General features: G+C 35.8%; 1 non-coding gene across 1 annotated transcript; it reads left to right on the top strand.

The window, feature by feature from the left end:
• Positions 1-6,392: 6,392 nt before the first annotated feature.
• LOC112621845 lies at positions 6,393-6,499 on the top strand. The gene has a single exon (XR_003118783.1). It is a non-coding gene; the product is annotated as a U6 spliceosomal RNA (small nuclear RNA).
• Positions 6,500-14,280: the final 7,781 nt, after the last annotated feature.

Below are 14,280 nucleotides of genomic sequence, written 5' to 3'. Positions count from 1 at the left end.
TCTGTTAGCACCTGGCAAAAAAAATTGTCCTCTTCAATCTCATTTATAACTTTATCAATGCCTCTCTTTTTTTTCCTTGCCACTAAGGGAAGTATATCACTTTAGGACTAACAGTGGCACCTCATCCAGTCACCAGCCTTGTCTCCAGTTTCCTTTTTTTCTCTCTCCTTACTCTTTCACCTGGGGGCAGGACAGGGGTTTGTGGAAGGCTGGATGACCACATAGACCTTGTCATCATAGGTCAATAGGTTTAAGTCCTTGATTTATCTAAGGTAAATGTCAAGCATCAGTTCAGTTTTTAATCTATGTGGATGAGTCAATATTAATTTTTCTTTCTTCCAATTAGCTTACAAGCATATTCAAATACATTCTACTACAACCTTTCTTCTCTCTGTCTTCCTCTCCTGAAGTTACCACTGAGAACAACTTTCAAAGGCATGAGAAGCTACCTGCGTGTATTCTCTCTCCACTTCTCCACTCTCAAATCCCTATGGATAGCATTCACTCCTGCTAGTCCCTCACATTATTTTAAAAGAAGTGATTAGTTACTTCTCATTTTCTGTTTTTTTTTTTTTTTTTTTTTTTTTGAGACGGAGTCTGGCTCTGTCGCCCAGGCTGGAGTGCAGTGGCCGGATCTGAGCTCACTGCAAGCTCCGCCTCCCGGGTTCACGCCATTCTCCTGCCTCAGCCTCCCGAGTAGCTGGGACTACAGGCGCCCGCCACCTCGCCCAGCTAGTTTTTTGTATTTTTTAGTAGAGACGGGGTTTCACCGGGTTAGACAGGATGGTCTCGATCTCCTGACCTCGTGATCCGCCCGTCTCGGCCTCCCAAAGTGCTGGGATTACAGGCTTGAGCCACCGCGCCCGGCCTGTTACTTCTCATTTTCAATTATGAAGGCCACTTTTCAGTTTAGGTTGTATTTATTCTGAGATATGTCTGCTATTTTTGTATTGAAGTGTTTTGTTAAGCAAATAGCTTTGTATTCTCTTATCCCTGAGTGAAACAATGCCATCAGTTCTTGGTGAATAAAGCATGTATTAAAACTGAGGCAGTTAATCCATAAGAATCCAATAGTTTATCCAATGCAATTTAGAGATACCTTAACATAAACTACAATCCTTTTAAAAAATACAAAAGTCTTGATTTAAAAGAATTTCTAGGTTATACATTCAATTATTATTCAAGTAAAACACCAATTCAATTAAAAGAAACTCTTTCAATGCAGTAAAAATCTCCCAAAGGCTTTTACTATTTCTTCTCTTCTTACTGACTCAGCATACTATTGTTTCATTTTTTGATATAAACACATGAATGAAAAGTACACTGGGATTGCTCTTCTTGAGGATTAGGCTGACACTACAATTATTTGGCTGTCTCCTTTGAAGCAAAGGTAAACACCAATCAAAAATGTTTTGAAATAATCTTCATGGTAATGTCACAGTTTTGAAAATCACTTTCACGATTAACTACAAAAATAGGCAAAGTCAAGTGAAAGTCAGTAGAAATAAAGGTAATTTTTAATTTTAGAGGGTAAGAGTATTAAATAGTATCTAAAATGAGATTTTAGCATTGATTGTGTTCATAGGGTCTTTGTCAGTGCAAGTAATTGTGATGAAACAAAAGAAAACACCTTTTTAAAATATTCAGCTTTACTATGATAGGTAAGCAGTTTGCCAATAACAATGCTAAAAATCTATTCTCTGAATTTTTCCCCTGCTATTTGAATATTGAACCTTTTGAAAGTATTTACAGCATGAGTATCAACAATTCAAGGTCAAATGTAAGAATGGCTAAGAAACTTTTGAACATGCCTTATTTACCAAAAAAAAGTACAAGTATTAAAATTAACCATCATAATCATCTTAATTATTACTGTGCCAGTTATTTTATGGTCACAAGTAGAGTTCTATTCAAAGGGAACTAGTTCTTGTTGCAAGCTTACCATGATCCATTCAGAAACATTTTAATATTATCCATGTAATCCTCTCAAAATCCTCCTATGGTATCTATTAATAACTCCACTGAGAGAGGAGAAAATTGCCTGACTTGCCTGAAGTCAAATATCTAGTATCAGCAGCTTTGAATTCAAATGAGGCTGGTGCAACTTTAGTGTCAATAGGTATACAATATATTCATTTGCTCAATAAATGAGAAAACTGGGGGTTAGCTTGTGTGACAAGAATGTAAAGAATTCACACGTCTCTTCTTTCTCCAATAAGGAGTATTCTGATTCCCTGCTCAATTTCTTGTCTCTTCATTGTGTAGAACTGGGGTGATGACTGACTGGGAAAATTAAGAGGCACAAAATTGACTTTATCTTGTTTATTTTGGAAGGATAAAAATCTACTGGTGGGGCTGGTGCCTGTGAGGAGACTGGAGAAGAGAGAAGAGAAAATTTGGCTCAGATTGAGTAGATAAGAAATTTTCCAGGATTTAGACAAGAGAGAAGAAGTTTCAGAGAAGTTTCTATAAAATCCTAAGAGTTAAAGAAATAGGATTGTCAATAACTTTCTTTTTATTGTTTGCTCAAGAGAGTAAACATCAAGGGGCACTGAAGATCTAAATGTTTTTACTTTTAGACACACGCATGAAATGTCATAGAATGAAATGCTGGGTGGATAGTGTGTCATGATGATACTTGAGTTCATTTTAGTTACTATAGATATTTGTCTAACATTGAGATGGAACTTTACATCTTAAAATGCATTCCCCTTCCTTTGTATTACAATCAATGCCTCCAGCAATTAGTTAGGGCTTTGAATCTAAAATTATCTAATTCTACAAGCTATCTCTCCTGGGTCTTCTCTGGAAGGCAGGAGACCAACTTTTCTCTTTAGAAAAGGAAATTTCTAGCCATCAAATTGTCCTCCAAGCTTTAGAGACTTTATCTGACAGGTCAGTTGCTTGGAAACAAATGACAGCAGCCTAGAGAAAAACATGAAATTTCCCTGTCAGCCAAGCTACAGGTAAAGGGGCAGCCCTCTTGGGGGATGTTTGCAGTTCCACTCATTATGGATCAAACAGGAAAATTTGGGGAAATATGTTTTAACCTGTGGTCTGAAGTACAATGGAACATCATCCTTGGAAAGTGTTTTATTGTGGGGAAATTTACAGTGCTCCAATCTAACCAAAAACTGACTCAGATGACGAAAGTGAGTAGATGAGGTTTTTGGGAAGACCTGGTATGTGATGAATGTTGGAAGTGTTTTATCCAGGCTGGTGAGGTGCTGTCCTACCTTTATTTGCTAGTCTGTTCAAAGCAACACACAAGATCTGCAAGGACTCTGAATATGTGATACATGATTACTTTCTTTGTGCTTGCACTAAGCAGCTTGAGCTACATGTATCTTCATCTGAACTTTGCATATTTGGACACCAACTGACCTTTCTTCACAGACTCCACTGCAGCAAGCTCACTGAAGGACATTTCACTCTGCAGTAAAAAATCATGTTCAAGCAGGCCCACTTCAATGCTATACTAATAAGACAAAGACAAATATCTTACAAAAGTTGATGCATTTCATCATCCTCTGTGCTGGCGCCCTTTTCAAATAAAAAATTGTCCCCTCTATGCCTATATATTAAGTTTTGGAGGCATACTTCCACTCTTCTCTCCCATCTCTTTGACAGACAAACTTCTTGAACAAGTTGTCCGTTCTCTGTTTTTGCATATCATAAACTATTTACTTTTCAATGTCTTTAATCTTTCATCATGAACACTTTACTGACTTAGCTCTTCCTAATTTCACACATGAGTTGCATGCTGCTAAATCAAATATTATTTTTTTTATCATCAATCCCTCTTTCTTGTCTTGAAAAGGATAAGAACATTTATTCATTCATGTATTTGGTTTGTTCTACTAATATTGTTGAGTGTCTGCCTTCAGCAGACAATATTTTAAGCAATGAAAATAAAGCAATTATCAATAAAGACATGGTTCATGTTCTCATCAAGCATATGTTTTACTGTGTAAGTCAAATACTATACAAATTATGTTTAATTTAACATCCAAAATAAGTCCTCTTAAGAAAGGAAACTCAAGTGGAGTCTAGCACACATTGAAAGTTGAGACCAAGCATTTCTGAAGAAGTGAGTCTTGAACTGAGATACAAAAATGAGTAGAACTTTATCTAAAGAGGTGAGGGGCTGGGAAAGCTGAGCAAATGCCCTGTGGCAGAGGCATCTTTTCCTGTACACTGACTGTCAGAAACACAGAGAAAGCCAGTGGCATGCTGAAGAAGGAAAACAGTGAAGCTTCATTATAATCTATGTTAATATAGGAGGTTTTGGTATCCAAGGACCTTCAGTCATAATTTTATTGGTTCCTCAAAACCCCCTGAGAGACACAGGTTAAGTATACTCATCACCCATGTTATACAAGAGGAAGTTGAAACACAGAGAGTTCGTAAAGTGAGTTCCTAGAGGGTTCGTAGTGGCAGTGCCCTGATAAGAAGCCTGATTTCTGAAGCCTTGTGAGATTCTTACAGTCAGATCTGTCAAGATAGTCTCCTTTTCCTTCTATCTCTCTGGTTAAGACCTCAGTCTCCTTTACAGACTCTTCTTCATCTGGTCTTTACATGTTGTAATTCTTCCAAGTTTGATGGTATGTGCTACTCTTTGTTCACTTCCCACTTTCTCCCAGGCGAGCTCATCCACTTCCATAATTTCAATTACCCTTCAAAAAATACTGACTCATACATTGAAGCCTTTAGCCTTGACCTCATCTATGAGTTACAAAACCTCATAGCCAGCTCCCTATTTGGCATCTCTATTTGTAGAACCACATCTATCTCTCTCTATATAAAATTTAAATAACAATTTCACCCTGAAAAGGGAGATAATTTCAAGTCTCTTATTTCAGTGATTAGCATGATTGTTAGCCACTTATACAAGACAGAAATTTGATTTGTCCCTCTCGGTCACTTCCTGTATCCATCCAAACACAAATTCTGCCTCCACCCTACTGTAAATCTACACTCCATTTTCCTGGGTATAAAAATACTCTCCTAACTAGTTTCTTAAATTAAATATTGTCTTCACTGCAACACTTCTGCATAGTACAAGTGATTATATGAAGACTAATCTATTCATGACATTCCACTGACCCCAAATCTTCAATAGATGCCCATTCTAGTGGGGTCTTTAATGTGACTGACTAGAACTTGCAGAAAATGCCTACTGCCTATCACTGTCTGCATCCCATTCATGCAGGTACCATTCCTCAATTCAGTAACTCACACTCACCATGCTCTTTTCGTGAGCCCCACAAAGCCCCACAGAGACTGCTCCTTCTGACTCCTGTATTTCTCTACCCCTCTTTACCCATTTTCTAGAAACTTTTACTTACTCTTTGTATAAATTCCTTAAAGATGCATTTCCAAATGCCCTAAACTAAGTTAGATGCCCCTTGTCATATACTATTCTTACATCCCAAAGCTGCTCTTCACAGTAATCTTGATAATGTTAATAATATAATAAACTGTGTAATTGTGTAATTAGGTTCTTAAAGTTTCTATCTCCAGTTACTATATGAGCTTCATGAGAAAAAGAATCACATTTGCATCTTTCAGAGAATTCCATATTTCCCATAAGACTTCCCATATTTCACAGCAACATCCCCTTATATTGATTTGTGCACCTGACCCCATTCCCCCATCAAGAATATCTGCTTTCATAGATATCACAGACTTCTTCCCTGCTTGTTGCAGTCTTTTGAGGAAAATCGCAGTTCCTATAGGTTCCTCTGAGGATCTCCAGAAAACTATTGCTTCATAACGATCTGGCCTATGCATATTCCACTTGATTTACTCTGCCCTCTGCATGTGCAGCAAATGGATAGTAGCCTCCCAACCAGTATATCAAATTCTAAATCGATGAGCCAGGATTGAGTGGGCTGAGCTTGTAAGTTGTTCAGCCTACGAGCTCCATAATAGCAAGGACTATATTTATTCTAACTTTAGCCCCAACATCTAGTATAGCCTTTGACATTTGATGAGCACTTGTTTTATTATTATTATAAATTTTGAAAACAAAATGAATGGAGAGACAGGCTTTTATTAGTACCTTGGCAACCTCAATCCTATATAACTGGAAAGTCTATCTCTAAAGGAGCACTAGTCAGGACTCATTTCTCCACTGTGGAGTATGCAAATAAATATTGAAACCACCCACTGGGAAAACCTAAAGAAACTCATTTTTATTCTACTTGGGATTAGGGGTTTCTAAAGGAAGGGTAGCATTTCAAATTTGCCCATTGCCCTTAAGAGATCACTTTTTGCCAGAGTCAAAGAGTTATAGACACCTGTGAAGAGCCTCTGACCAAATTCCTCGGACACACAGAATTTCCTCCAGACCATCTTTTCTTTGGACAGTAACTCTTATAAGAATTATCGTGCTCGCTTTGGCAGCACAGATACTAAAATTGGAACGATACAGAGAAAATTAGCACAGCCCCTGCTCAAGGATGACACGCAAATTCGTGAAGCATTCCATATTTTTTCCATCAATGATAGACTGGATTAAGAAAATGTGGCACATATATACCATGGAATACTATGCAACCATAAAAAAAGGATGAGTTCATGTCCTTTACAGGGACATGGATGAAGCTGGAAACCATCATTCTCAGCAAATTATCGCAAGAACAAAAAATCAAACACCGCATGTTCTCACTCATAGGTGGGAACTGAACAATGAGAACACCTGGACACAGGAAGGGGAACATCACACACCGGGGCCTGTCATAGGGTGGAGGGAGTGGGGAGAGATAGCATTAGGAGATATACCGAATGTAAATGATGAGTTAATGGGTGCAGCACACCAACATGGCACAGGTATACATATGTAACAAACCTGCACATTATGCACATGTACCCTAGAACTTAAAGTATAATAATAAAAAAAAACTCTTTTTCTTTATAAATTTTTTGAAAAAGAATTATCCATTTATTTCTTTGATGGTATTCATGTTTTTCCTGTTATTTGTTCTCCTTGGAGTTCAATTTCAGTTTCTCAACAAAATGTTAATTCTGTCATCCTTACCTTATCAACATATACAATAGTCCACATGTACACTCTCTCCCTGTTGCAGCCTCTCCAGTCCAGACTCCTCTCTGGAAAACCACATCTCCAGAAGTGGAGGTCTGACAATATTAATTTATATGCAACTGCTTTTCACAAAGGTTTCAAGAACAGAGTTATTTGTGTTATGACTATTTCAGTAGTGCTTAGGTAAAATCTTAGAAATAACATTGGCTTGAGTATAACAATGTGAAGGAAGGTGGAAGTAGAAAAACAAAACTATTAAAACCTGGAAAGACTTGTTGGATGACAGAGTTGAAATTAAGCACTTGTCCAGTAAGCAGTGATCTAACACTTCCAGAATTTCTCTCACAAAGTAAGAGAACATGAACTTGAAATTTATGAGCAAAACTGTGATGAGATGAAGGAGGAATTAGAGGACAACCGTAATTTGATGAAATAGTTTGTCTGAAGAATCCATGGCACAGAAAACAGCTGCAATGAAGAGAGTTGCCTTGGGAATAGGGTGCTAATTTAGAGTGTGGCATGTTCCACGAGAAATGATAGGATTGGTACTGAAGGAATCATAATAAGCAGCTCCTTGGAGAACATACAATTTAAGAAAATGTTACATTCTGTAAGTGCCTCCTACCCCCACTCCTCATTAATCACTCTAACCTTCCCATCACTGTGTTAATAGCCACCAATTCTATGTCACACATGCTCACAACAGAGTGTCACACTTTGTCTCATCAGGATAATTCAGAAGAATATTAAATGATTACCAAATACATTTTTAGTGTGTAGAAAGACAAAATAAGACAACTTTTTTGATAACTGTTATCTAATAATTTAGCTTTCTTCTCTTAAAATTGAAAAAGGGATAACTATTGTTATAAAATATTCTGTTTCTTTACAGTAATATCCAGCCCACAGGAAAAAGATTCTAATTAGGGGAGAGAAATTTTTTTTTTTGCCTTAGCAGGTACAGCATACTAGGTACTTTTGTATTAATTAGATTTTTATTCTATTATCTTTATATCCCCAAGGTGCACAACTGCCAGCACTGTTTCAGATTATACATGCCTTAAGAGCAGGAGGAGTATTGGCACAAATAAAATGACAATGCCTTGAATGAATTTTCAGGGGACAAGGGCCAATATTTCTGTATCAGAATAGATCTTAAAATATTTTATTAAAACCAAATAAAAATAATTTTTAAAAAATAATATTTTAAAATTTTAATATTTTAAAAATAATATTTTTATTTTTATTAAAAAATAAAAGAAGTAAATTATACCATTTACAAGTTTATTGCTTTCACTGACTGTTCCTCACTACTCACCCATTACCTACCTGCCACACATTGTTTCTTATATATCCAGGTCTTGTAATTGGATTGGCTAGTGACAAATACTGATCAAAATTATTATAAACTCACCCATCTACTGCTTAGCACTTGAGTTCAGCTCCAGAATTGTGTTTTGTTTGGACTTATTTTCTTTTGAAATTCAATAGTAAAACACAGGTTTCACTCTTTTTGGTCCCAGTTGATGTGTGTGTGTATACATGTGTGCGCGCGCAAACACACACACACACACACACACACGGTCCAGGTAGGGTAGAGTGAAATGTTGAAAGATAAGTTTAGAATATTTCACTGTGGAGTTTTTCAAAGTAATCACTGAATGGAAGACAGAGTACTTAAGCAGATTTTGGCAGCCTGATACACTAGAATAGGGCTGTAGCCTAGGATACATTCAGCCACACTTAAGAGCTCAGATTATGGGGAAGCTCCATGGCCCATTAGTTGAATCATTCAATTTAGAACGCATTGATGACAGGAGTTAAGCATTTCTATATAATTCTGCTATCTCATAATGTACATCCCCTCCTCCCCCCCAAAAAAAGTTTTTAACCCATTACTATACATTGCTCTGAAGGTGTGGGAATGGTAACCTTTTCTAGGGCATAAGCATTTAATTATTCAGATACAAAAGTCAAATTCTTCACATTCTTTTAGAAGATCTGTAAGTTAAATGGCGAAAATTGAACTCCTTTGTTAATCTGTTGTAAACAAAACAATAATTTATAGACAAATGTATGACTAAAAATATAAATAAAGCAAAGAGAGGAAATGTCTTATTTAATTTCGCTCATTTAATTCAGTTTGATTTTCTTCCTATCGTGAGAGTAAATATGAAACATCACCAATAGTAACCCTATAATAGCAAATAACTCCCACAATTAAAAACCTTACTTGTGTCATTTCAAATTTAGAACGGAACTTAGTTCCAAAGGTTGACTTTACAACAGAATACATTTTACTCAAATGTCTGAGCACTTTGTGATCATCTTCAGAAAAAACTTCTAAATACATTTTTGTTATTTTCTATAATTTAAACTCATTCTGAAATGACTCATTTTTTGCTGTTTTATTGAATAGATTCATGGAAGTTGTTGATTACAGCAACATTTGTCATCGTTTCAGGTTGCTCTGCATGTAAACAAGACTCTTATATGTGTAGAGTTTCCTATCTCAGAAGCAAAAACTCCTCCCACACAGAATATTGGAGACACTTATGTGCCTAGTCTATCTTGAAGCTTGGATCGAGCACCTGCTCCTAAGCCTTCATTGGAAGCTAGTGATATGAAGAAGTGAGAATCATAGGGCATACATGCTAGGGGAGATGGTCACAATGGCAGGTGCATCCTCCTTCTCTATGCAAGAGGTGAGCAGTCCTTGACACAGAATTAAGAACCTAGGGATAAATGGCATTAGTGATATCAGTGGTGTTGTTGATGTAGACTGTGGTATCTGTATCCAGCTGTGAGATCAGTCAGTCCTAGTGCATAATAAAATGGAAAGTTGTATCTTTTTGATTAGTCTTAAATCCTGACTCTCCAGATCTCCCAGAGATTTCTGTGTCTATTTGCTAAATTTGTTTTATAATTTTCTAAACTACTTTTCTTCTACTATTGGCCTCAGTTAATTTATTCTTTAAATTTAGATCCCTGCTTAACATATTTGTCACTGAATAAAATAAAGAGAGAAAAAGCAAGATGGGAGGGAGTGTGATGAAAACAAAGGTATGTTAATAAAGAGATTACTAAACTGCCACTTGCCTTTAGTTGGGGGAAGACTCCATACAATGGTAAACTTTGCTGACTGGGATTTTGGGCAAGACTAATCATATCTGGTAGTGACAATTCATGTGGTTGTAGAGTGGGCCTATAAATCTTACATAAATAACGTTTTACTGAGCACACATTATTGCAATTTTATTCTTTTTCTCTATCTTGTATTTTTACTTATAATAAATAATGAATTCTGCAAATACATTTACTTATACAAATTTCAACAGACATTACAAGCAATGGAAAGAAAACTATAAAATCATCTGGTTTAGAAAGCAACATGCACACAAACACACACAGAGAGAGAGACTCCAGGGAAGCCATTTTATTGGTATCTACGTAAATAAAAATATTAATACTGAGCACTCCCTTGTGACCTTTAATTGCTTATGGCTATTCTAATAAGAACCTCTAATCTAAAGTGTACAATACAAAGAATTCAGAGGAATCTAAATCCAGTTAAAATAATATAAACTAGTATAGTTTCACCAAGGAATTATTTCTATGAAATCTTAGAAATTGTCTGAGGTCCAAACTAGAAGGTCTGAGTCTGAAACATTATTATCAAAAGTGTAACATTCTCAACTAACATGCAAATAGGTCATGTAGAGAAAATTTTCCTAAAATGTTTGATTAGTGTAACCTCAAAATCCCTAAAAACCTTTGTTCTTGGGTTTTCTTGACATAAGCAAAAGACATTTCAGGGGATGACAATAGAGCTGTTAAGATCAGATTAGAGAAAAAAAGTAGTGCTTATTAAAAGGTCACTAATGATAGTGTTTATTATTTACATATGATTTTAACAATTTTATTAAAATCAAGTATCTATTCAATGGTGCTGGGGAACTGAATTCTCATGACTATCCACATGGATATTTGGCTGGATACTGACCTCATACTATACACAAAAGTGGATTCATAATGGATCATGGATAAAAATACAAGAGGTAAAACTATATGGTTCTTTATAAAAAAGCATAGGACTAAACCTTTATGATCTTAGATTAGGCAATGATTTCTTAGATACAGGACCAAAACTATAAGCATATGAGAAAAATCTAAATATGACTTAAACAAAATTAAAAACTTTTATGTTTCAACAGGCATCAAGAAAGTGAAAAAGCAACCCAAAGAACTGGAAAAAGATTTGAAAATTTTACATTTGATAAGGGACTTGTATCCAAAATACATAAAGAATTCTTATAATTCAATAATAAAAATACTACACGAAAATGAACAAAGGATTTGAATAGATATTTCTCCAAAGAAGATATACACATGGCCATCAGCATAAGAAAAGAAGTCCAACATCATTAGTCATTAGGGAAATGCAAATCAAAATTACAATGAGGTATCTCTTCACACCCACTAAGGTTGCTAAATAAAAAAGACAGACATTAACACATGTTGGTGAGAATGTCGAGAAATTGGAACCTTCAAGGTGGGAATGTAAAATAGTGTAGTCACTTTGGAAAACAGTTTGGCAGTTCCTCAAAATGTTAAACATAGAGTTACCATATGGCCTAGCATATGTACCCCAGACAATTGAAAATACAGAAACTTAAACACAAATGCTAATAACATTATTCATAATAGCCAAAAAGTAGAAACAATCTAAATGTCTATCAACTCATGAATGAATAAACAAAACGTGGCATATCTGCATAATGGAATATTATTCAACAATAAAAAGAAATGAAGCACTAATACATGTTATAGTAGGGATAAACCTTGAAAACATAATGCTAAGTGAGAGGCCTGTCACAAAAGAGCACATCTTATATGCTTCTGTTTGTATAAAACGGCCAGGATATGGAAATCTACAGAGGCAGGAAGTAGATGACTGTTTGCCAGGACTTTGGTTGCAGAGACATAGAAATAACTGCTAATAGGTATGGAGTTTATTTTGGGGGTGATAAAAATATTCCAAAATTAGATAGTGCTGACAACTGCACAATACTGTGAATATACTAAAAACCAGTGAGTTGCTTTAAGAGAGTGAATTTTATGGCACGTAAACTATGTATCAATAAAGTTGTTATAAAAAAAGCAAATATCTAAATGTTCAGAAAGTAAAATCTTTTCTTTAAAGCCAGTACCATTGCAAATTTTCTGACCTAGAACAGAAACTGTCCCATGAAGCAGAAATATATAACATGCAAATTAAGCTGTGCACTAAGGAGAGAAAGGAGATAGCAGTGATTTTCCTTTGTTTAAGTTGGTAAGAGTCTCACAAGCAAGGAGTGAGGACTTATTTGTCGTACGAATAAGGGAAGACTCAGAATCGCACTGATTTGAACACATAGGACACATGCAGATTGTTAACAAAGTGAATAACTCAGGACACACAAATGTAAAGGCCATATTTGGATATAGATATCTTCTTTCCTTTAATATTGTTTTGTCTGTCCTTCATCTATCTGCCTGTCTATCTATCTATCTATCTATCTATCTATCTATCTATCTATCTATCTACCTACCTACCTACCTACCTATCCAGCTACTTACCTGTGTCTATGTTTTCCATTGTCATTATTTAAGTTACATTTTTAATAGTGAAACTTTTGCTTCTCAGAAATGTGTTTTAATACAGCTTGATCTTCCAATTTCCATTATGTTGAAAAACACTCCTAGCTACAAAAACATATGTTGCATCCTGAATTGCTTGCAATCTTCTTAAGGAGAAGCAAACTTGCTAAAGAATGGATACTATGGAGATTACAAACACAAATTCCTACATGACTCAGGCAGGTAACTAACTGGAGAGAGGCAGTATACTTAATCTGAGTGTTGGCAAAGAATCTTCCAAAACATGGGCTAGAAACTTAATTTCAGTTTCCTCATCTTTAAAATGGAAATTATAATAGTATCTACTTCTAATAGTTATCTACTGTGGAATAACAAATTACCCCCAAGACTTGGTGGCTTATGACAAAATTTATTATCTCACAGTTTCTGGGGATTTGGAACCTGGGTGTGGCTTAGATAAATCCTCTAATCTCTGTCTCTATTTGTTACCCAAGCCTGCAATCAAGGTGTGGGCTGGGGCTTCCCTGAGGAAGCTTCTGAGCTCATTCTTGTGGTTGTTGGTAGAATTCAGTTCCTCAGGGATTATTGGATTGAGGGCTTCAGTTTCTCCTTGCTCGCTAGCAACAGGCTGCCCTCAATTTCTTGACACATGAGTCTCTCCTCAGGACAGCTTCCAACATGGCAGCTGCCTTCTCTCAAATGAGCAGGTGAAAGAGAGCAGGAGAACAAGGAGGAAGTCACAGTCTTATATAACTTAATCTTGGAACAAACATCCCATCACTTTTTTTTCTATTGCATGTGTTATAACTGAGTCACTAGATTCAGCCTACACTCAAAGAATGGGGATTACACAAGAGAGTAAATGTAGGAGCTGGGGATAACCAGGTGACATTTTAAAGGCTGCCTTGCAAACTGCCTTACAGAATGTGTTGAGCTAACAAATTCAATGAGCTAACACATGTACTTAGAACAGTGCTTGAATGTAGTAAGGACTATGCATTAGATTTTATTATCTATGGCTGAGGCTGACTTTAAGACAATAAAGATGGATCCTGTTGGAACTGCAGAATGTATGTGCAACTTAAAAACATTTAAAGTCTTATCTTATTTTTAAAAAACACTCCGATAAAACGTATCTATATATTTTTTTTCAATACTGGAGGTACAAGTTTGTAATTTCTAGCCAGGAAATAAAACCTCTTAGTGAGGCAAATGCCATATACCCTAAATTTCAAGATGAATACTTTGGCTTTTTTTGAACTTTTTATTCTGAAATGACTTTAAATTTTCAGAGATGGTACAAAAATAGTAAAAGGAACTCCACTATACTCTTCATTCAAATCTTCCCATTTGCTTTATTATGTCTCTCTCTCTGTGTCTCTCTCTATATATATAAAACATATATATACACACATACATACATACACACATCTTACTTTCTGGTTCCAAAACATGCTCCAAGATCACCTTGCATTTTCCATGCACCATCAATAGAGTCAGATATTTCTCTAATATACTATTTGGTTCCTTTCAGAGGAGATTTAAAAACCAAGATCTGCAAAGAGAAAAGTTCTCCAGTGGAACATTTACAC

This window comes from Theropithecus gelada, chromosome 3 (genome assembly GCF_003255815.1).
Source record: "Theropithecus gelada isolate Dixy chromosome 3, Tgel_1.0, whole genome shotgun sequence".
In the NCBI taxonomy this organism is placed as follows: domain Eukaryota; kingdom Metazoa; phylum Chordata; class Mammalia; order Primates; family Cercopithecidae; genus Theropithecus; species Theropithecus gelada.
The sequence above is the reverse complement of the archived record's forward strand: the minus strand, read 5'-3'. Positions and strand labels throughout refer to the sequence as shown.